General features: G+C 44.4%; 1 protein-coding gene and 1 non-coding gene across 48 annotated transcripts in view; one reads left to right on the top strand and one right to left on the bottom strand.

Annotated features, from left to right (window-relative positions):
* The window catches only part of NRXN3 (neurexin 3), a 1789124-nt gene that overhangs the window by 1594550 nt on the left and 169515 nt on the right, over positions 1–25059 (bottom strand). The gene's annotated exons all lie outside the window — the stretch shown is intronic.
* Positions 18267–18373, top strand: LOC127484678 (U6 spliceosomal RNA). The gene has a single exon (XR_007911843.1). It is a non-coding gene; the product is annotated as a U6 spliceosomal RNA (small nuclear RNA).

The following is a 25059-nucleotide window of genomic DNA, read 5'->3' as shown; positions in this document are numbered from 1 at the left end:
CTCCCTCCCCATCTCCAACATATTTTTTACAAATAAGTTAAACATTTGTTTCTAAGGTCGCCTTGGAAATAAAGTTTAAGGATGCCACCAGAGTGGGCCACAAATGGAACAAAGTGAGTGTTTCACTGTATCAAGAAGCTCCACTGTTGCCCAGGGCTGGGAGCAGCTGGAGCAAGCCCCTTTCCTGTTACAGTCATATGATTCTCAGAATGGCTCAGTCCGCCTCTTCAATCATGCGTTAATGATTGATGAATGATATACCCACGGACTGTTGGAGAAGGAGAAAGGGAAGAGCATTCTAGGTAAGGGAACGACATATGTAAAGAATCTATGGCTGAAGGAAGTAGGTTCACATGAGGCCAGGGGAGAAAATGCCAGTGTGGTTAGAAACCTGAAAACAAGGCACAGGGGGCAGAGAGAGAAATGGGGAAGCAAGATAGGCAGGTGTTGGGTCATGCAAACCTTGGGGACCATGCCAGTGATTCTGTTTTTTATCCTAAGAGTTTTGAGAGCTATTAGCAGGAGAGAAAAGTGGAGGTAACACGACAAGATTTTGTTTAGAAAACATTAACTTAGTTAAGGACATGGTGGAACAAATAAAGAGTCTATTGCCATGACCCAATCAAACACATGATGTTGGCTTGATGGGTAATTTTGAAGAGGAGGGAAGGGCTAATATGTGTGGAGGTTATGATCCTCTTTCTTCTTCCTCTAATTCCAGGGAAGTCTCCTGATTCATCTGCCTCCCCTTGTTCTATATTCTTTCCTAGAACTTGTGTGCTGATTGTCAATGTCTCAACCCCAGGGAATGGATTCCCTCTGCCCCCTACCCCAGTAGTCACCATCTCTGTCCTCCTACTTGGCACATTTCTAGTCCTTGGGCACATAAACTTTCTTACTTATTAAGTTTTTCTCTCATAATAGTCACTTACAACAGAGAAAATGATTAGCAAACACACATGTTTAAAGCATCATAAAACAAAAATCAAAAATGAGAGAGATAAATTTCTTCCTTCTCACTCCTAGATATCAAGAGGTGGTGCGAGTTTGTCTAGGAACAAAAAAATCCAGCCCCAGAGTCTTCACATGTCCAAAAGTATGCTAAGAGCTGAGGGACAATTTTTGTGAAACCTGTCCCAGTGATCACTTGAGACTGTAGATACAGTCTTGACTGAATTCTAAGCACCCAGTCGGGTGGGGAGCAGAAAGAGGCACGTGATACTTCTGCAACCCACCTCTCAAAGATGGGTAATTTGGTTCCAAAGGGCTGGGGGTGACTGGGCAGGAGAGGCTGGGGCCACAGCCTGGGCAAATGCTGGCCCTGATTTCAGGTGAAAAGGCAAGTGTGGAAGTTACACATTCTTTGGTATTTCTCCCATCAGGAGGCAGGGCCTGTGTCCCCTCCCCTCAACTCTGGGTTATATGGCTACACTGGCCAAAGCAACTTAATGGAAGAAAATGGATGTGACACTGTGCCAATTTCTCTGTCACACTCCACAAGCCTACCACGCTTTCTGCTTTAGAATACATAGACGTGGGTATATACAATGATTTTATTCAATTTTCATTTTACTTGAAAGGGAGTGAAATCTTCCATACACTGATTTACTCCCCACGCCCTTAGTCGCTAGGGCTGGGCTAGGCCAAAGCCAAGAGCTAGGAAGTCAAGGAGGATCTTCCATGTGGGTAACAAGAGACCCAGGTACTTGGGCCATCACTTGCTGCATCCCGGGTGTGAATTAACAGGAAGCTGGAATGAAGAATGAAGCAGGACTCAAATGCAGGCACTCCAATATGGAATGCGGACATCCCAAGTGGCATCGTAACTGCTGTGCTAAAGGCTTCAATCTACACCATTACTCTCATTTCAAATGGATACTTTCTATTTTTTTTTATTAATAGTGGCTTTCCTTAGGAGCATAACTACTAGATGGCAAGAAAAGCACCCAAAGTTACAATATGAACAGTCACCAACAAGTAAATTATCAATCAGACACGAAGCTAGAAGACTTCTGAGATAATAGCGTAATTCAATGTGACTATGAGGACAGCGTTTGTTAAGGTTTGATTTACAAGTGACCTTTTCAAGGAATATAACCATAAAGGGAAGGTTACCTACATAAACTCTTCAATAAATTACAACTGCTTTGTGTGTACGCATGTGTGTGTGTGTGTAGCCAGAAGCTCAAGATTATTGTAGGTTTATTTTATTCCCTTCTGAATTTCAATCTATACCTCCCCTGGGGCCCATTTCTGAGGACAGAGAATTTACCTATTTCCAGGTACAGACATTTTGGAATTGTCTGGAATGCCTACACACTCTCTAGGAAAGGGTCACAAATCAAAAGAATTTTCAGATGTATTTCTTCAAAATCTTTTTTATATGAACTTTCTGTCCTTCCCCCCTAAAAATTCATATGTTGAAAACTCATTGGCAGTGTAATGACATTAGGAGATGGTAATTTAGGTCAAGAGGAAATCAACCCCACGAATGGGAAAGAAGACCCAGCCAGCACTGTGACGTAGTAGGCTAAGCCTCCACCTGCAGCGCCAGCATCCCATATGGGTGCTGGCTGCTGTCCTATCTGCTCCTCTTTTTAACCAGCCCTCTGCTATGGCCTGGGAAGGCAGTAGAAGATGGCCCAATTGCCTGGGCCCCTGTACTCACGTGGGAGACCCAGAAGAAGCTCCTGGCTTTGGATCAACCCAGCTCTGGCAGTTGTGTCCATTTTGGGAGTGAACCAGCAAGTGGAAGACCTCTCTCTGTATCTTTGTTTCTCCCTCTCTAACTCTGCCTGTTAAATAAATAATTAAGTCTTTTTAAAAAAATAAAAATAATGGAAGCTCCAGAGAGCTGCCCTGTCCCTGCCACTATGTGAGGACACAATTGCAAGGTGACTTCTATTAACCAGAAAGGCCTTCGCCAAACGCCAAATCTAGTGGTGTCTAGACTTCTGGACTTCACAGCTACCAGAACTGTGACAGACTGGCTGTTCAGGAGCTACCCCTTCTACAGAATTTCATTACCGCAGTCTGAATGGACTAAGACACAGCTGTTGAGCAGAAGAGTGACAGTGAACTTGGAGGGGAAACCGGAGACCTGGTTCTCATGTTTCCCTGCCTCTCCCTAGCATTGTACCCTGGCCTCACAACGAAGTCTTTCTCCATCTGTCTCATTCTCATCTACAAAAACAAAAAAATCATCTGGAAGGGTCATGCAAACCCCAAACAATTAGACTTTTACACTTTTGACAGGGAGTAGGATCAGAGTCCCTTGGTCATGACTTTGGAGGAGAGTCAGAAATCCCCAACCCAATCCTCCTTCCAAGGGCATATGCATTTGGCTCACTGTGTCCACTGGGGAGGCTCCTCAAACGTGTCTGCTCCAAGAGCTTGGTCAGCCCAAACCAAGACAACTTGTACAGTCATTTACAGGTCTGGGGTGGGGAGGTACCAAAACTGCTTCTCTCGCAGAATTAGAGAAAGATGATGTTCCACTTCCATAGCTTCCCAAAACCTTCCTGATGACAGCAAGTCCTCCAAGGCTAGGTCCAGCTGCCAGCTGTGTCTTCCCTGCTTCTATCTAGATCTGAAATGCCACAGAGCCAGAAACTTCTGAGCTGCTTCCTTCCTATGTCCTCGTTCCCTTTCTCAAATGCAAATCACCCTCCTTTTATCCTGAGACCTTTTCTGAGATAGCAGAAAATCCAGAGATTAGTTTTTGTGCCCTGTTGACCACACAGAGTCTTCTGACAGTGCAGAGGATACACTCCCCCAAGGAGCCCAGCCAGGGGACCCATTTTCCCCAACAATGGGGGTCATGGTGGCCTCAGACTCAACAGGAGCACTCTGGATTTACTGGGAGCAGTTAGGAAGGTGCTGGATGGGGGTAGGGACTGAAGGGATGGTTTTGTTTGTCTTTTTTCTTTTTTAAAAATTTTATTTAATAAATATAAATTTCCAAAGTACAACTTTTGGATTATAGCGGCTTTTTCCCCCCATAACCACCTTCCCACGCGCAACCATCCCATCTCCCACTCCTTCTCTCATCCCATTCTTCATCAAGATTCATTTTCAATTATCTTTATATACAGAAGATCAATTTAGCATATACTAAATAAAGGTTTTTAAAACACTGATGCTTACTCAGAGGAAACACAAAGACTAGCAGAAAACAGACAAGGCCCCAACAGAGAGGAAGTCATAGAAGAACTGAGTGTAAGACAAAGAGAACATTGCAAGTCAGTTGGCAAGGGATGTACTGGTCAGAAAGTGTGGGGGTAATTGGCCTTTAAAGTAAGAAACCAAGATAAGCAAGTTCCCTGTCTCTCACATCACACACAAAATACATTCCTGCTTAGAGACAGAGGCCTAATGGTCAGGAGCACATCTTTGAGACTACTGGGAGAAAATAGTGGGCATTGCCTACCATGCTTATGCCACTTGACGTAGGAAAATATTTCTTAGAAGAGGCATTAAAAACACAACATATGGAGCTTCACATTTATAAACTTGCCAACGTTAAAATTTTAATAATTGGCGGGCACCGCGGTTCACTAGGCTAATCCTCTGCCTGTGGCGCCAGCACCCGGGGTTCTAGTCCCGGTTGGGGCGCTAGATTCTGTCCCATTTGATCCTTTTCCAGTCCAGCTCTCTACTGTGGCCCGGGAAGGCAGTGGAGGATGGCCCAAGTCCTTGGGCCCTGCACCCACATGGGAGACCAGGAGGAAGCACCTGGCTCCTGGCTTTGGATTGGCACAGCGCCGGCCACAGTGGCCAGTTGGGGGGTGAACCAATGGAAGGAAGATCTTTCTCTCTGTCTCTCTCTCTCACTGTCTAACTTTGCCTGTCAAAAAAATTTTTTAATAAGCATGTAATACAAATATAATACTGAAAATCATAGGGTATAAAATTATATAATACTTTCCAGAGAAAGAGTTGGTAGTCCAAATATATAAAGAACACCAAATCTGTAAAAAAAAAAAAAAAAAAAAACCCTAAAAGAAAATGAACAAAGGGGGTGAATGGGGAACCTGATGAAAAGGAAACCATAAGGTCAATACACATATGAAAATCTCTGAAAATCAAAGCAATGCAAAGGAAAAATCACTCATGGCAGAGTATTCTTGCTGAGTAGAGAACACTAAGACATGAGTGACTTGACAGCTGCAACCAGGTAGTATATAACTGAAAGCTAAATTGAATAATGCCCAACTCCAGTAGATTTCCCTTAAAGCATTTAGACACAGAGTTTGTAAAAATAAATGAGGGGTAGGGATTAGGAAAGAAGAGCAATGGAGAACCAGAAAGAAAAGAGGATCCAAAAATTACTGACACTTATTCCAAATGTCCCAGCTGAAATCCTGTCGGGAGCAGACAGTAAAAGTTGGAATAAGCCCAAATCAGGTTAGGGCCCACGTGGAAGACTGCCTGTCAAAATGCCCTGCATGCCCAGGGTTTATAATTCAGGGGGAAGAAGTGGCTGGCGCTGCGCGGCAACTTGGCCAGACAACCCCGATCCTGCTCCTGTACCTGGGCTCTGCTGTTCAAATCAATATTCGTTAGCAGGCGGAATGAGCTCATTTCACGCATGTTCTAATTAGACAATGGAGATGATTACAAAACACCTGCAATGTTTGTAATCGTTTAAAATAATGAGAATCAATATCAGTTTCCAAAGACACCATATGGTAAATGCTCATTCCAGGCATGTGGTCCCTCACAGGCTCCCAATGTCTCAAAACTGGTCATTAACATTTTTTTCATTTGCAAGAAGTTGCCCTCTGTTAATGAACTGGCTGCCTGGGTGCCTTCTGCACAGTGACCACCTCTACATAATCCCTTAATCATAATGTGAAGCCTGTGCCCTCTGGAACACTTGGCGTCCATACAAAGGACACCCCCAGACTCAAGAGTCGTCCAATATCCTTCTTGACCCCTGCCACAGGCCCTTTTCAGGTCTCCGACCTCCTAGTCCCTAAAGCAGAGGTGCTCAAATAGGGAGCTTTTGACAACACAGGCATGGGTCCCGCCCTCTCTCTCTGAGTCAACTGGTCTAGGGTGTGGACCTAGGAGTCTTCATTTGCAACAGATTTCTTGGTGGAGTACTTGAAGGTGTTGATCTAGGGACACTTTGAGAAGCACTGGGCCAAAGGATGATATTCAGCCTTCCATTCCAACCCAACACCTTTCCCACCTGTAGGAGCCACAGGAAGAAGAGTAAGGATTGAGGAGGACTGCAGTTTCCTCCATATTTTTGGAGCAAACCTTTGGGTCACACCTTGTAAGGTGGGCAGGGAGCACCATATAAGCTATGTTGAGGCAGAGGCTACACTAGGCATTTCCACATTGTAGTTAATCCTTACTAAAACCCCAATAAAGAAAAAACTGTGGTAGAGGCCAAGGTAGCCAAGAATTGGAGAAGTTAGAGTTCTACAAGGGTTTTGTGTACCCAAGGCCTACATTTTGTCAACAACAGAATACTGTCCATATGACCACAAATATGGGCCACATCATTCCTCACCCAGAACCTGTTCCCTTCATCCTGTGGGCTCTCTCGACCATTGTGCTTTGTTGAGGAGGATCCTGTAGTCCAAGCACATAAACAGTACAGATTTCCAGAGCCCACAGCCAGTATTTACTCTCTTCCCTCACACTTGTTCTTAAACTCTCCCCTCTGCATAAACTGAGCACACAGTCCTTTTGTCACTTTGCTCTACATCCATTCTGATCCACCAGAAACGTGCGTCTCAACTTCTGGTATACATGGGAACACCCTGGGAACCTTGTTAAAGGGACTGCAAGATCACAACATAAATATTATTAAATGCACAGGTATAATTGAGCCAAGAATTAGCAAATCTGGCTCAGAGGACCTGGTGCAATGGCAAACATGAGCCTTGATCCCAAACACATCCTGACTCCAATCAATTCTAATGTTTTTCCTAGAGCAATTGAGCTAACCTCTTGGAACATCAGTTTCCTCGCCTATAAAATGAGAAGAACTCCTACTGCATGAAAGTTTGTGATTAACAAGATACTAAAGAAGTGACTTAATACCATGGCACCCTCTGACCGCCTCCACAAAACTCTGCAACTACTCCACCCTCCAGTATGCCCCTTCTCTCTTCCTCTCATTCAACTTCACAAGCCCAGGAGCCCTGGCATTTTTGCCTCACTTCTAAGGGCAAGGAAATCACAAGCTTTGGCCACATTAAACACAAAGCCAGACTACAACAGATCTCACAACACAACCAAGGACTCCTGGTTCCAGAGAGATGTCGTTTCCAAGGTCTCACAGGCTGAGGCCAGAGGGAGCTCAAGAGGATTAGTGTTCACAAGCGTACTTCAAACCATCCATGTGAAAATGAAATTAAAAGATAAGTTTCTAGAAAGGGCATTTGGTATAACAGTTGAGACAATACATGGGAAATTCACATCCCATATCAGAGTGCCAAGGTTCAAACCCTGGCTCCGTTCCCATTTCAGCTTCTTGCTAATGTTCACCATGGAAGGCAGCAGGTGATGGGTCAAATACTTGTGTCCCTGCCACTCACATGGGAGGCCAGGATGGGAGGCCAGGATTGGGACCTTGGCCTAGCTAGCTCTGGTTGTTGATGGCATTCGGGGAGTGAACCAAGGGTTGCAAGTGCTCTCTCTGTCTCTGTATTTTAAATAAAATGAAAATAAATACAATTTTTAAAAAGTAAGTTTATGTTGGTACAACTAATTTTGAAATCCAGGCAACCAAGGATCGTCAGAAAGTTGCAAAAAAATGTTTTTTTAAATGTCAAAGCATTATCTAGTAAAATGTTTGGACAGTCAACTTCAATGAACAGATGAGAGGGGCTTTTAATCGGTACCACAGTTGTCTGGGAGCAATCGGTACTTACGAGACCTTTAAAACCATCCCCTAGACTTTTGCTGAAAACCTACTTAGTGTAGAAATAAGAAAAATATTTGTCTTTAAAGTGTTACATTAAGACCCATCTCCCTCACAGCAGCTTTGTTTACATTTTCAATGTGTATTATCCAGTCCTTGGAAGAAAGCCTTGGAGACACAAAAGCAAACTTCAGCTCAAATAGGGAAAAATCCAAATAAAATCAGAATCAGATTCAGAAAAATGCCAAGTAGCTCCCAATACACGGTTGCCAGCTCGCTCCTTTCTTCCCTGGCCCCAAAGTACTTCTAAAATCCCTCCTCCAAAAACGCCCTTCCTTAGGGTAGCTTTGCTTTCAACTGTGCCAAATCCTCCGTCCTCAGATGTCTGTCTCAGGAGATAATGGCACATCTGCGGGGGGCTTCCAAAAGTTTACAGAAAATGCTGACCATAAAAAAAAATTTATGCATGGATTTCAAAACTTTTTGCACCAAAATAAGTGTATCTTTTAAAAAAAGATTTATTTATTTGCCTATCTGAAAGGCAGAGTGACAGAGTGGCAGAGAGAGATCTTTCATCTGCTAGTTTACTCCTTAAAGTCCTGAAATAGCCAGGGCTGGGCCAGGCCAAAACCAAGAGCCAGGAACTCCTTTTGGGTCTCCCATGGGGTTGGCAGTAACTCAAGTACTTGGGCCCTCATCTGCTGCCTCCCAGGTGCGTGAGCAGGAAGCTGGATCCTAATCAGGCATTCCAACCCCAGCACTCTGATACTGGATGCAGACATTCATTAAAAAATTTTGTAACAAAATAAACTTCTCTTTTGATTCCATTTTCCAGGAACTTTTTGAAGTTCCCTTATAGAAGTGGAGTTCTGTGGGAGTGCCCCCAAGTCCAGTTTACCTTCTGCTATCTGGAAATAAAAATATCTGGGGGCAGGGGGCAGGTATGGTGATGGGGCAGGATGCAGGTATCATATTGGAAGTAGAAGGAATATTTCAATGCTACAAAAACTTAGAAAGTCATTATACGCATGTACCTACTCTTGTCTCTATTTGGAACTCTGTTCTCATCCAGGAAGTGACTTGGTAAAACACTTCTTGGGATAACATACAGGCATGTCTTAGCCCAAGGCAGTGTGCTTGGAGAAATGTACAGTATCAAAGGAAGAAAAACAGATAAAACTGAAAAATCACAGATAGGATTGATGGCAAAGTTTGCTCACGGGCAGGCAAATTCACCAGGCTCCCTGAGAGCTTTCTTTCTTCCTCCTTTGATGCTTTGAAAGACCTAAGCCTGTTGTTTTAAATCGTCCCCATAAAACACTGCCTGCTACAGAAGCTGCAATCACGATTCTCCCGGCATTGGCATTTGTCACCGGGGCTTGTAATTCACGGCAATTCATAAACTTTTTCAAAACGCTGTGAATGTAACTTCAGGGGGTTAATAAAACAGCTTTCTACTCCTCTACTTCCTTCCATTGATAACTTATTCAAGTTGTAATTGCCCATAATGCGCACTCTCTATCACATTACTCCTCACGCCCCGCGCAGTTTCACACCCCATCCATCACTCCCAGCTGTCAGCAAAGCCCTCACTCTGTCCTGAGCACAAAAATGGGGCTGCTTCTGTTTTCACATCTAGCGGACAAACCCCTGCCCGCAGGCGTTGGCTCAGCGGTGTCCTTGTGGGGGATCCCATTGTCCTCTGCCCTTTCGGGGGACAGGCATTTAGTCCCAGGACTGTCCCTATTCCAACCACATGTCCCATGGCATTGGGGCTTCTTGGTTAGATGGTGGAGCCATCAGAGGATAGCACTGACTGAGTCCCTACTGGATAAGGTGTGGTGTTGAATGGATCACAGATCCAAGAGTCAGAAGATTCCATCTCAGGCCAGCGCTTTCTGTGGGAATGTGGGTAAGCCACTCAACCCTGGAGCCTGGCTCCTCCCCTAGAAAGTGCAGGCTATACATTGTGCACCCCTATTCCACAGGGCCCCTGCAACTGTCTCAAGGAGTCATTCTTTCTGAGGCTCACTCCAACTCACACAGAATCAGATATTTCCCTGCGATTTTTCCCAGGTAGAAATATCAATGATTGAGGTCTGGGACCAGGGGGGAAGGGAGGCTGGAGAGGTGGGACTCGTCCCCCAGGAGCAAACTCTGAAGGGTATTGGAGGAGGTTTAATTGCTTATAGTTGGAAAGAGAGACGTCTCTGAGCCTGGTGGCCCTGAGAGGGGCAACATCAGCATCAAGGCTACAGCCAGGGAGCAGCTAGTGTCCCTGAAGCAATAATGCATCCTGAGATGCTTGTCCCCAGCCACCCTTGCTGGCGGTATTAACGGATGCCAGCATTTCAGACCCTTTGTTCCCAAGCCAGAACCAGTGGCCTCCCTTTCACACACCCAGACTCTCCGAAGCCTGGAGTTACAGCCTTTAATTTAATTAAGGGCCTTCCCGAGTGAGAATAATCCCATCTTCTCTGAAGGCCCTGACAGATCCAGCCCAGGCCCCAGAGTGCGGCACTCAGCTCTCCCAGGGGAGCTGACTAACCAGAAAGCAGTATCTTGGTTCCCCATGGTCCTTTTGAGCCTCAGCCATCCTTGATCTTGTTATAGTTCCCCACAACAAGTGGCAGCAGTAGGTTGGCCCAGCAGGTGCCTGAATGTAACCAAGAAGAGGGGAAATCTTGGAGATTGCCAAGAGACTTCCCAGGACCCCCATCATCCCAAAATGTGTTCCTCTTTACAACACATGAGGGAAAACAATTGGTTTCCTATACCAATCAAGGCTGAGAAGTGGCTATAAAAGGGAGGGAGAGGAAAGAAGTAAAATCTTCCCTGAATCCCACAGTTAAGCCTTTGGCCCATTGCCTGAGCCCCTGGGAGCCCTAAGTCCCTGGGGAAGAAGCAGGTGTAAGAAAATTCTCTTTTCTGCAGCTGCTACCATTTAACACAAATCATTTATTTCATCTTCTTAGCAATCTCAAAGTGTATCCAATGCCACGAACTGCTCTCTCAACATCTTAAGACTTAGCATTCCCTGGTAGGACTTCCACCCGCGCAAGATTGCCTTCTTTGTGAGATTTACATTAGCAGGGAGTCTGTTATTAGCTTGATATTTTATCTCTGACACTGTGAGAAATATTGCTGCCATAAACCCAGGTGCCCTTAGTAAAAGCTGAACTACTTGGCAAAAGCTAATAAAGTGACGAACAAGGAAAGCAATTGGCTATGAATATCTTAGCAGCCAACAAGACAGCTGCCCCCCAAGTCGGTGCTGCAGGCCTGTGCCCTTGCACACATGCACACACACACACACGCACACACACACATACACACACATCCTCCCTTACACACTGCCACAATTTCCTTTTCTCTTGACTTCCCTGATTCATTCCTACCTAACACAATTCTCTATAGGCCAAGGGACTCACTTGCTATATTCTTATGGACCAGCAGATTCAGCCCCTGTGAACAATGCAGTGGTCCTGACTTTAGCAGGCACAGGAAACAACTGGGAAGCTTGCTAGAGGTTCATATTCCCAGCCCCGACCCCCTTTTGGGGCTCTGAGAGCAGGATGGGGTCTGCGAATCTGTATGTGTAACAAACCCCTCCAGGAGCTCCAGGAGCCCAGATTTCGGTGAAGGCTCCATTCGCAGACAGGAAGATAAGCAGTGCTGGATCTACACACCACCATTCAGGGAACAAGGCAAGATGGGCTCAGTCCCCACTGGAGAAAGCTTAGTTATCAAAGTGCCCCTTGGAAGGTCTCACCAGGATGGCACCGTCCCCTGCCCTGCTTGTCAATGCCAGCCGAGTTTCTGCATATATAGCGGCGGTGCGGGAGAGGGGACGCCTGCTCTCTTGTATTAATGAGCATGCGCTCTGGACGCGCCCTAAGGAATTTGAATCAAGTCAGCACCTCTTCCTCTGGCTTTGACTACGGATTCAGGAAAACTTGCCCTGGGGAAGACTCCTAAGTGTCGTTTCTGGACTCAGCGCTGACTGGTGTATTTGTTGGCCCTCACTGGTTGACAGATTCTGGTACGCCCAGTGATGGCAATATTGGGTGTGGCTCTGAGGATAATCCTTATCCACCTGCTGCTCCAATTCTGGTGATGAGCAATAAAGATGAGGCTGCACACAGCACGTGTCTGCATTTCTGATGGAGCTTCTCTGCCTGGGGAGGAGGCTAAAAGTTAAGAGTGGGCCACACCATGATGCAAAGAAAGCCTGGGCCAAAGAGCTGGTGCAGCACTGTGATTCTCAACACTGACAACGCAATGGCATCGCTTGAGGAAGGGAAAAATCTCCACTGGGGAAGCAAACTCAGTGATCTGGAATGAGGCTGGGAAAGAGGTTTTTTTAAGGTTCCTTGGATGATTCTAAGGTGCAACTGGAGTCAAGCATCACTGCCTAAGAGAACATCCAGAGAGATTCAAGTCACGTACTCAGGCTTCACGGCAATCCAGCGGGAAGCTCAATCATAAATTGATGCACAGGTCTCAAACCCAGAGACACTAATTAATTTGGTATGGGACTTTTAAGATCTACCCAGGTAAGGTGGGTATTGTGACACAGTGGGTTACACTACAACCTGGGACTCCTGCATCCCATATTGAAGTGCCTCATTCAAGTGCCCAAATACATTGAATTTCTGATCCTGCTTCCTGGGAGATAGTCAATGATGACCCAAGTATTGGAGTTCCTGTCCTGTGAGAGATTCAGATGCCTCTTTTGGGCTTCTAGCTTTGCCTTGGCTGTTATGGATATTTGGGGAGTAAACAAGCAGATGGACGATCTCTCACTCTCCCTGTTCTTTCCTCCTCCCCATCCTCCACCTCTCTCCCTCTCCCTCTCCTTCTCCCTATCTCTGTAACTCTCTATTGCCCACTCTTCCAAGTAGATGAAAATAAACAAACATTAAAAGATAAAACCTGTCCAGTGACGGCAATGTGCAGCCAGGGTGGGGAGTGGCTGGCTGGGGCGTGGCATGCAGGAGTCAGCCTGCTCTTGGTGATCGAGTGGGAAACACTGGATTTTTCAATTGAGACTAAATTTAAGCTTTGTCACAGACTTGCAGTTCCAACTTGGACAAGTCACCAGCACTGGTAACTTGAGCTTTATGATTCTATCTCACGGATCTGGTGTAGGAATTAAATAAAGCCACTTGAAAGTTCTCTAAAGACAGGTGACCTGCTAGATAAGCACTGCTTACTCAGCTGATTGCTGTACTCTTTCTTTGCCAAAACTCAGTATTGACGGGGATTACACCTCAGTAAGAAGAGAGAGGTTCCCAGACGGATCATCATGACAAAAAGGGTGTGTATGATTAAAATGCATTTTCCACCATTCTTCTCTCTAGCCTTCACCCTAGATACAACTGAGTATATGATGTCCCAAATTAGAAAAGAGGAAGCAGGCCGGCGCTGCGGCTCACTAGGCTAATCCTCCGCCTTGCGGTGCCGGCACACCGGGTTCTAGTCCCGGTCGGGGCACCAGATTCTGTCCTGGTTGCCCCTCTTCCAGGCCAGCTCTCTGCTGTGGCCAGGGAGTGCAGCGGAGGATGGCCCAAGTGCTTGGGCCCTGCACCCCATGGGAGTGCCTGGCTCCTGCCATCGGATCAGCGCAGTGTGCCGCCGGCCGCAGCAGCCACTGGAGGGTGAACCAACAGCAAAGGAAGACCTTTCTCTCTGTCTCTCTCTTTCACTGTCCACTCTGCCTGTCAAAAAAAAAAAAAAGAGGAAGCAAAAGCTCATGAGGTTTATAGTGCAGGGTGCAGGGTTGATGTGAACCTACCCCAAGCATCAGAAGCAAAATCCAACTTGGTTCCACTGACTGAAGATCCTGACCACTTTTCATTAGGCCAATGGTTCTCAAACTCTGCCACAAAACAGTATTGAATCCCACCCTCAGGAGTTTCTCATTCAGATTTCAGTCTGCAGTGTGGATCAAGAAATGTGCATTCTGAACAGGTTCCCAGTTACAGCTACTCACATGACCATACTCTGACATCCACTGAACTTTCTTGGTTGATACAGAACTGCTCTGCCAACTGACACAACCATGAGCGTGGGAAAAAAAAAAAAAGGTGGAGCAGGGTTGCCAGAAGGAAGATAAAGATATGAACAATGTAAGCATTATAAATTGCCCCCCACTTTTACGCATACAAGGAAACAGCTCCATCAGAGACATAGAAAGTGGGTGCTTCCCACTACATGAGGAAGGGCACAGGAAAGGAGGCCTTAAGGCTACAGAAAGTGTCAGGAAGGGCTTTGGTGTTGTGGACTCGTGAAAAACTGGGACCCCAAGTCCTCGAGGTCTGAGTCCAGTACACCAGTCACACGGCTTTGAATAAGTCAACGCAACTCTCTAAACCACAATTTAATTACCTATAAAGTTGAAAAAAATAACAGAACCTAGTTCACAGGATTGCTTTGGGAGCATTTTAGTAAGATAATGAATGCAAAACATATTCATTTATTTTGCATATATTAAATCCCAATAACTGCTAGCTGTTACATATGAGTACAATCATTATTAATTCTGTCGCCATCCCCCACCCCCCGCCACCATCAGCAAACACCAGCTAAATGCCTCACCAGGTAGAGTGCCATGAAATGTGGCCCTCCCTCGGGAGCACTGCCCAACCGTGTAGAAGGCACCACCCTACACTCTGTCACCAGCAGCAGTGCCTGTTCAAAGTACAGAATGGCATGGACTTCTCAAATTCAAGAGAAACAAAATGGATATTCCTTTGAAACTCTTCTAATAGCCTGTGAGCTAGCTCCCTGAAAATATGTTGTGTTGTCACTGAACCAACACCAGGAACTGGTTACTTGAGAGCTGACTTTCTCCCCTAGCTTCTGTATCCCAGTCTGCTCTGGGACGGTCCTGGTCTCAGCCCCCAAATTTCTCCGTCCCAGGACATCCCTCAGGCCCAGGCAAACCAGGACAACTGATCAGGTGCCCTTTCTGTCCCATACCTAAGTACTTTGCAGTGAGATGAATATTTTCATTACCAGCACAGGGAAGCACACCTGAAGGGTAGAAAGCAAGGTATAAACCAGCTCTCTTGCCCTAGGTGAAGGCACAAGTGATAGATGGTCCCGATGTCCCTAATCTCAAATCCTCCTATTCCCCTGCAAGAAGTGAGCCCAAATGAATACATTTATATGAGGATGTAAAGGATGTTTATCAGCTTAAAACTATTCCTAGTTCAGGGATTTTACATTTCAAGAGAGAACCAACCATTAGCTGAAGACCTAAAGTAATTATGAGTAGAGAGAGATTTGTAAATGGTGGTATGGAATTTAGGGCAATGCGCTCTGAACCCTGGCAACTGTAAACTTCTAGTACAAGTATTCCTTCCCCTGCACAAGGCAGTACATCAGAATCACCCAGCTCAGGGGTCAGTAAACAATAGCCTACTACAGGCCAAGCCCTGACCACTGTCTATTTTTATAAATAAAGTTTTATTGCAGCACAGACTCATTCATTTGTTTGCATACTATCTGTGGCTGACTTCTTGATGTCCCCCAGATACTAAGTGGCTGCAAAGGAGGCACTACAGCCTGCAAAACCAAACATATTTCCTATTTGGTCCTTTACAGACTAAACTTCTTCATATTCAAAATGTGGCTCATGGGCCAGCATGGGCACCATCTAGGTGCTTGTCAGAAATGCAGAATTTCTGGGACCAGCATTGTAGCACAGTGGGTTAAGCCACCACCTGCAATGCCAGCATCCCACATAGGCAACAGTTCCTGTCCTGGCTGCTCCACTTCTGATTCAGTTCTCTGTTAATGTGCCTGGGAAAGCAGTGGAGGATGGCACAAGTGCTTGGGTCCCTGCACCCATGTGGGAGACCTGGAAGAAGCTCCTGGCTCCTGGCTTTGGCCTGGCCAGCCCCAGCCATTGTGGCATTTGGGGTGAACCAGTAGATGGAAGATCAATCTCTTTCTCTCTCTCTTTCCTTCTCTCTCTCTGTAACTCTGTCTTTCAAATAAATAAAAAAATCTTGTTTAAAAACAGAAGAAAAGAGATAGGAGCCAAGATGGTGGAATAGTGAGGGTGCGCACCGATAGTCCGGGAAAAGATAGTTTAATAAAAGTGGAGTTACTGTAGCCTCAGTAAAAGGCTCAGGAAAAAATTGCAGAGGAAACTCTTCTGGATCTAGTGGATGTGACACGGAGGACCTACGGGGAGAGCTAGGTCGCCCACCACGTGGAAGCTGAGCCGCGGGAGCTGAGCCGCTGCAGAAGCCGAGCCACAGAGTGTGCACGCCAGCGCAGAAAGGGGAGGTGAGACAAAAACCCCGGTAACCCGAGACACTGGTGGGGAAAGGCAGAAAGAGCCTACAGGGAACGAGGCCTGAAGCCCCACTGGGGAAAGTTCACCAGGCTGACTGGAGGAGAGAAAAAAACGAATAAATAAGGGGAACCGGCACGGACATTAGCCTCTCTCTCCACTCACCTTACAAAGCCGAGCAAGACAAAGAGCAGGAGCCATTTTACGTATGTAAAGCGGCACCCACCATTAGCCAAGCAGAAAAACCTGACTCTGGTGGGGAGAAATAACAGGAGGTTAAGACCTAGTGAAAGTATGGAGCTAACGAACTGAGACTGTGAAAATCGGGGGGGGGGGGGGGTGGAACTCACCGGGTACACAAACTCGGTAACCTGGGCAACCTGGTGAGAGACTGCGGAGAAATTTGAGACCACAATGAGGGCTGCATAAACTCTGTGTGGTCCCAGGGATAAGCAGACGAATACCCACAGGAGCCAGATTTCATACAACTACCCTCAATTCCACTCAGCTGTGTGGAATTACGTCCCAACTGAGTCAAAAAAAAAAAAAAAGAGAGAGAGAGAGAGAGAGAGAGAACGAGCGAGAGAACAATCTGGGTGAGTCACCTTTGGCACACCCTTAACCTTGAAGAACCAAACAGAGCTCTCTGGCCACACCCATCACAGCCTCTAAGGATCCATCAAAAGCAGACAGTCCACTTAATCTAGAGTCACAGTATAACGAGAAAAAACACCATACCGAAGAAACCAAAGAATACCTCCAATATGCCAAACAACAAATGCAGAAACTGAGGTAACAAGAACAAGGAAGACACTATGACGCCCCCAAATAAAACAGACACCCCAATTCAAGATTATGAAGATGATGAGATAGAAGAAATTAAAGAAACAGATCTCAAAAAATTGATCAGAATATTAAGAAGTTCACAAAAAAATTCTTGAACTACAGAAATCCTTAATGGACAAGATTGAAAATCTCTCTCACGAAAATGAAATATTAAGGAGGAATCAAAATGAAATAAAACAACTAGTAGAACATGAAACTGTGATAGTGACGAGAAATCATAATGAAATGAAGAATTCAATACATCAAATGACAAACACATTAGAGAACCTTAAAAACAGAATGGGTGAAGCAGAAGAGAGAATATTGGACTTGGAAGACAGAGAACAGGAAAATATACAGTCAAACCAAAGAAAAGAAGAGGAAATTAGAAATCTAAAAAATATTGTCGGGAATCTTCAGGATACTATTAAAAAACCCAACATTCAGGTTCTAGGAGTTCCTGAAGTCATGGAGGGGAGAAAGGATTAGGAGGCCTTTTTAGTGAGATACTAGCAGAAAACTTCCCAGGTTTGAAGAAGGACAGAGACATCCTAGTACAGGAAGCTCATAGAACCCCTAATAAACATGATCAAAAGAGATCCTCACCACGACACGTTGTAATTAAACTCACCGCAGTGAAACATAAAGAAAAGATTCTAAAATGTGCAAGAGAGAAACTTCAGACTACTCTCAGAGGATCTCCAATCAGACTCACAGCTGACTCTCATCAGAAACCCTACAAGCTAGGAGGGAATGGCGAGATATAGCCCAGGTACTAAGAGAGGAAAACTGCCAGCCCAGAATATTATATCCTGCAAAGCTCTCATTTGTGAACGAAGGTGAAATAAAGACCTTTCACAGCAAACAGAAATTGAAAGAATGTGTCACCACTTGTCCAGCCCTGCAAAAGATGCTTTAAAGATGTGTTACACACAGAAACACAGTCATCAATATGAAAGAAGGTAAACGAAGGAAACCTCACAGCAAAAGATCACAGGAAGTTCAAAACATATGTTAGAAAATATCTTTGGCAAATGGCAGGGCAAAGTTACTACTTATCAATAGTTACATTGAATGTTAATGGCCTGAACTGTCCAGTTAAAAGACACCGATTGGCTGATTGGGTTAAGGAACAAAACCCATCTATTTGCTGCTTACAAGAAACACATCTTTTCAACAAAGATGCATACAGACTGAAAGTGAAAGGCTGGAAAAATATATACCATGCCAACAGAAATGAAAAAAGAGCGGGTGCTCGCTTCGGCAGCACATATACTAAAATTGGAACGATACAGAGAAGATTAGCATGGCCCCTGCGCAAGGATGATACGCAAATTCATGAAGCGTTCCATATTTAAAAAAAAAAAAAAAGAAAGAAAAAAGAGCGGGCATAGCCAACTTAATATCGGACAACATAAACTTTAACACAAAAACTGTTAGGAGAGACAAAGAGGGGCATTATATAATGATTAAGTGATCAATTCAACAGGAAGATATAATGATTATCAATGTATATGCACCTAATTACAGGGCACCAGTTTATTTAAAAGATTTGTTAAGGGACTTAAAGGGAGACTTAGACCCCAATACAATAGTACTGGGGGACTTCAATACTCCACTCTCAGAAATAGAGAGATCAACAGGACAGAAGATCAACAAGGAGACAGTAGATTTAAACGACACTATAGCCCAAATGGATCTGGTACCAGACCAGACAGGGATGCCCACTCTCACCACTGCCATTCAATATAGTTCTGGAACTTTTAGCCAGAGCTATTAGGCAAGAAAAAGAAATTAAAGGGATACAAATTGGGAAGGAAGAACTCAAACTATCCTTCTTTGCAGATGATATGATTCTTTATTTAGGGACCCAAAGAACTCTACTAAGAGACTATTGGAACTCATAGAAGAGTTTGGCAAAGTAGCAGGATATAAAATCAATGCACAAAAATCAACAGCCTTTGTATACACAGGCAATGCCACGGCTGAGGAAGAACTTCTAAGATCAATCCCATTCACAATAGCTACAAAAACAATCAAATACCTTGGAATAAACTTAACCAAGGATGTTAAAGATCTCTACGATGAGAATTACAAAACCTTAAAGAAAGAAAAAGAAGAGGATACCAAAAAATGGAAAAATCTTCCATGCTCATGGATTGGAAGAATCAACATCATCAAAATGTCCATTCTCCCATAAGCAATTTATAGATTCAATGCAATTCCAATCAAGATACCGAAGACCTTCTTCTCAGATCTAGAAAAAATGATGCTGAAATTCATATGGAGACACAGGAGACCTTGAATAGCTAAAGCAATCTTGTACAACAAAAACAAAGCTGGAGGCATCACGATACCAGATTTCAGGACATACTACAGGGCAGTTGTTATCAAAACAGCATGGTACTGGTACAGAAACAGATGGATAGACCAATGGAACAGAATTGAAACACCAGAAATCAATCCAAATATCTACAGCCAACTCATATTTGATCAAGGATCCAAAGCCAATCCCTGGAGTAAGGACAGTCTATTCAATAAATGGTGCTGGGAAAATTGGATTTCCATGTGCAGAATCATGAAGCAAGACCTCTACCTTTCACCTTACACAAAAATTCACTCAACATGGATTAAAGACTTAAATCTATGACCTGACACTATCAAATTATTACAGAGCATTGGAAAAACCCTGCAAGATATAGGTACTGGCAAAGACTTCTTGGAAAATACCCCAGAAGCACAGGAAGTCAAAGCCAAAATTAACATTTTGGATTGCATCAAATTGAGAAGTTTCTGTACTTCTAAAGAAACAGGAAAGTGAAGAGGCAACCAACAGAATGGGAAAAAAATTTGCAAACCATGCAACAGATAAAGGGTTAATAACCAGAATCTACAAAGAAATCAAGAAACTCCACAAGATCAAAACAAACAACCCACTTAAGAGATGGGCCAAGGACCTCAATAGACATTTTTCAAAAGAGGAAATCCAAATGGCCAACAGACACATGAAAAAATGTTCAAGATCACTAGCAATCAGGAAATGCAAATCAAAACCACAATGAGGTTTCACCTCACCCCAGTTAGAATGGCTCACATTCAGAAATCTACCAACAATAGATGCTGGAGAGGATGTGGAGAAAAAGGGAGACTAACCCACTGTTGGTGGGAATACAAACTGGTTTAAGCCACTATGGAAGTCAATCTGGAGATTCCTCAGAAACCTGAATATAACCCTACTATACAACCCAGCCATACCACTCCTTGGAATTTACCCAAAGGAAATGAAATTGGCAAACAAAAAAGCTGTATACACATTAATGTTTATTGCAGCTCAATTCACAATAGCTATGACCTGGAACCAAATGCCCATCAACAGTAGACTGGATAAAGAAATTATGGGACATGTACTCTATAGAATACTATACAGCAGTCAAAAACAATGAAACCCGGTCATTTGCAACAAGATGGAGGAATCTGGAAAACATCATGCTGAGTGAACTAAGCCAGTCCCAAAGGGACAAATATCATATGTTCTCCCTGATCAGTGACAACTAACCGAGCACCAAAAAGGAAACCTGTTAAAGTGAAATGAACACTATGAGAAACAGTGACTTGATCAGCCCTCACCCTGACTGTTGATGAACAACTTAATATGTTATCCCTCTTAGTATTTTTTTTGTTTGTTCTACTTAATACTTTTGGTTGAATACTGTAATCAATACACAGTTATTCTTAAGTGTTGAAACTTAACTGAAAAGTAATCACTGTTAAATATAAAAGTGGGAATAAGAGAGGGAAGAGATGTGCAATTTGGGACATGCTCAAGCTGACTTGCCCCAAATGGTAGAGTTAGAAACATACCAGGGGATTCCAATTCAATCCCATCAAGGTGGCATGTACCAATGCCATCTCACTAGTCCAAGTGATCAATTTCTGTTCACAATTGATCATAATGATAGGACTAAGATCCAAAGGTATCACATAAACAAGACTAGTGTCTGCAAATACTAACTGATAGAATAAAAAAGGGAGAGAACGATCCAACATGGGAATCGAGATACACAGCAGACTCATAGAATGGCAGATGTCCTAAACAGCACTCTGGCCTCAGAATCAGTCCTTAAGGCATGCGGATCCAGCTGAAAAGCCCATGCGAGTATTTCAGGCATGGAAAGCCAAGACACTCTGGCAAAAAAAAAAAAAAATGACCTAAATGAAAGATCTCCGCGAGTGAGATCCCAGTGGAAAGAACAGGTCATCAAAGAAGGAGGTACCTTTCTCTGAAGGAAGGAGAGAACTTCCACTCTGACTACGACCTTGTCTAAATATGATCAGAGTCAGTGAACTCAAAAGGCTTCCATAGCCTTGGAAACTCATGACAAGAGCCTAGGGTGATTACTGATGCCATAAACAAGAATGTCAATTTGTTAAGTCAACAACAGGAGTCACTGTGCACTTACTTCCCCACGTAGGATCTCTGTCCTTAATGTGCTGTACATTGAGATTTAATGCTATAACGAGTACTCAAACAGTATTTTTCACTTTGTGTTTCTATGTGGGTGCAAACTGTTGAAATCTTTACTTAATATACACTAAACTGATCTTCTGTATATAAAGAAAATTGAAAATGAATCTTGATATGAATGGAAGGGGAGAGAGAGCGGGAAAGGGGAGGGTTGCGGGTGGGAGGGAAGTCATTGTGGGGGGGAAGCCAACGTAATCCATAAGCTGTACTTTGGAAATTTATATTCATTAAATAAAAGTTAAAAAAAAAAAAAAAAACAGAAGAAAAAAGGTCCCAGGAGATTCTTGGACATATTAAAAGTTTGAGAGGCATTGCTGTAAGGGGATTTTACAAACTATCCAGGCCTGTGTGCACATGCTGTCCCTCTCATCTAGAGGTACAGCGTATTTCCCCTCTCCATGAATCTGGCCAGAACTTCAGACTTGCCTTAACAATGGGAACTGGCAGAAGAAATTCCGTGTGTTGTAGGACTTGCCCTTATGAATCCAGGACATTCCTTTGGAACCTGGCTGCCACTCCCAGAGGAAGCCCAGGCTTCCCCACTGGTTTCAGGAGTCCATAGAGAATCCCCAGAAGATGAGGAGCAACAAGGGGCTCCACCTCCACTCAGCAACGAGGTCTCGGATGTGAAGAGCAACCTGCCTGACCCAGCCCAGCCTACATAAATATAGTTGTACGAGTGACCCCAGCAACAGCACAGGGGGTGCACTGTTTGGTCAGTATCATGACCAAACAGTATCATGACCAAACAGTATCATGACCAAACAGTATCATGAGAAATAAATTGTTGCTGTTGTCTGGTTATGAATCAACAGATAACTCATATATTTCTAATACTCAAAGTAAACACGTAGGCCAGTGCCACGGCTCACTAGGCTAATCCTCCACCTTGCAGCACCAGCACACCGGGTTCTAGTCCCGGTCGGGTACCGGATTCTGTCCCGGTTGCCGCTCTTCCAGGCCAGCTCTCTGCTGTGGCCAGGGAGTGCAGTGGAGGATGGCCCAAGTGCTTGGGCCCTGCACCCCATGGGAGACCAGGAGAAGCACCTGGCTCCTGCCTTCGGATCAGCGCAGTGTGCCGGCCGCAGCGCGCCAGCCATGGCGGCCATTGGAGGGTGAATCAATGGCAAAAGGAAGACCTTTCTCTCTGTCTCTCTCTCTCACTGTCCACTCTGCCTGTCAAAAAATAAAAAAATAAATAAAAATAAAAAACAAAGTAAACATGTGGCCTCTCTGCCAAGAATCTCTTCCTGTACAGCGGCACCTGGCAAAGAAAACATCAGTCTTCAAAGATGGCCTGACAAAGGCTGTCCTGGCCCTCTTGGGGAGAGGCAAGAGGCAGCCTCCCCTCCTCCACTCACCATTCTGGAGGAGAAAGTTTTGTTGCCTGACTAGTTGGTGGCTGGTGTTCTCAGCTCCTCTTTGGGCTTGAGGCTGCAAAGCAAGCTTCGGATGAGCTGGTATTTCCAAGGCATGCTTCTCTCCCAGGGACCTACACAACTCATCTGATGAGACCTGCTCTCTACATTTAGATCAACACTGTTTTATCACCTCTTCCTGCCTCCACCAATTGGAGCTATCAGCCAAGCATGTGCTGTCCTCGTAGTGACTGAAGCTTCTGGATTAAGAGGGAGAGTCTAAAATCTCTCTTCCCACCTCTCTTTGTGTTTTCTTCCCCTTCTTTGCCATAGGACATTTCTTCTTGTTGCTCTCCTATATTTTCCTCCTCCAGGGACTCCAGAGCACCTGCCCCTTATAATCCTCATTAAACCAGTCCCTGGCACTAATGTTGGGGCCACTCAGCAGCACAAAGATATCTACCTTTACCTGGAACCCAGAGTCCAGGAAATCCACTAAAGAGGCCCACACATGGACACGCCAGGGGTCAACTAGGAACCTCTCTCTATCTTTAAAGAGCCAATGCCCTTCAAATACAGCTAAAAAGCCCATGAGAGTTTCTCTGGCATGGAAAGCCAAGACCCTGTGACCAAAACAAACAAACAAGCAAACACCTAAATAGAAGACCTCTGTGAGTGAGATCCCAGTGGAAAGAACAAGCTATCAAAGAAGGAGGTACCTTTCTCTGAAGGGAGCAGAGAACTTCCGCTTTGATTATGGCCTTGTCTAAATGAGGTCGGAGTTTGTGAACACAAGAGGCTTCCATAGCCTTGGTAGCTCATGACAAGAGCCTCGGGTGATCACTGCCTTCATAAATAAGAGTGTCAATTGTTAAATCAGCAACAGGAGTCACTGTGCATTTACTTCCCCATGTAGGATCTCTGTCCTTAATGTGTTGTACTATGCAAATTAACAGTAAAACTAGTACTCAAACAGTACTTTATACTTTGTGTATCTGTGTGGTTGCAAACTGTTGAAATCTTTACTTAATATTTACTAAGTTGATCTTCTGTATATAAAGATAATTGAAAATGAATCTTGATGAAGAATGGGATGGGAGAGGGAGTGGGAGATGGGATGGTTGTGGGTGGGAGGGAGGTTATGGGGGAATAAGCCTCTATAATCCAAAAGTTTTACTTTCAAAATTTATATTTATTAAATAAAAGTTTTTTTAAAGAGCCAATGCCTTCTTAACCCACACAGTTGGAATTCTAAATACTCTGGCAGTTTCATTTGTCCACCCCACCCCAAAATCCTGTTTTCTGTTCACATCCGTGGTTGGAAGAACCCTGTGTCAAAGATGAGATGAACCAAGGTCTTCTAACACCCCTCCCACCTCATACTACCAAACATAGTCAGTTCCACACACACACCACCTCTTCAGGGGCTTGGTCTCTCGCCTTGTTACCACTGATTAGGTCTGCCTGTTTCAACGCTATGGAATGATGCAAAGACCAGAGTGTGCAGTAATATGGCCTAAGTTTATATCCCATCTGCTGATTAGCTTTGGACAAGATGCTTACCCTTTCTGAGGCTCCATTTCTCCATCTGTGAAAATGGAAAAACAATACTGGCTTTCCCTGTTATAATATACAAGGGATCTTCAGTAAGTTCATAGAAATTGCATGGTATAAAAAATGCATGGGTTTCAAAAATCTTTTGTTCTGCAAAAAATCTAGCTTTTAATTCCATTTTCCCCAGAATTTTCTTTTTTTCCTTAAGATTTATTTATTTATTTCAGAGTCAGAGTTAGACAGAGGGAGAGACAGAGAGAATGTCTTCCATCCACTGGTTCACTCCCCAAATGGCTGCAACAGCCAGAGCTGGGCTGATCCAGAGCCAGGAACTTCTTTCAGGTCTCCCACATGCGTGCAGGGGCCAAAGCACTTGGGCCATCTTCTACTGCTTTCCCAGGCCATAGCAGAGAGCTGGGTCAGAAGAGGAACAGCCGGGACAGGAACAGGTGCCCTTATGTGATGCCAAGGCCTCAGGCGAAGGCTTAGCTTACTACATGACAGTGCCAGCCTGAATTAATTAATTAATTTATTTGAAAGGCAGAGTTACAGAGAGAGGAGGAGAGATAGAGAGATCTTCCATCTGCTATTTCACTGTCCAAATAGC

Source organism: Oryctolagus cuniculus, chromosome 20, assembly GCF_964237555.1.
Source record: "Oryctolagus cuniculus chromosome 20, mOryCun1.1, whole genome shotgun sequence".
Lineage (NCBI taxonomy): Eukaryota > Metazoa > Chordata > Mammalia > Lagomorpha > Leporidae > Oryctolagus > Oryctolagus cuniculus.
The sequence above is the reverse complement of the archived record's forward strand: the minus strand, read 5'-3'. Positions and strand labels throughout refer to the sequence as shown.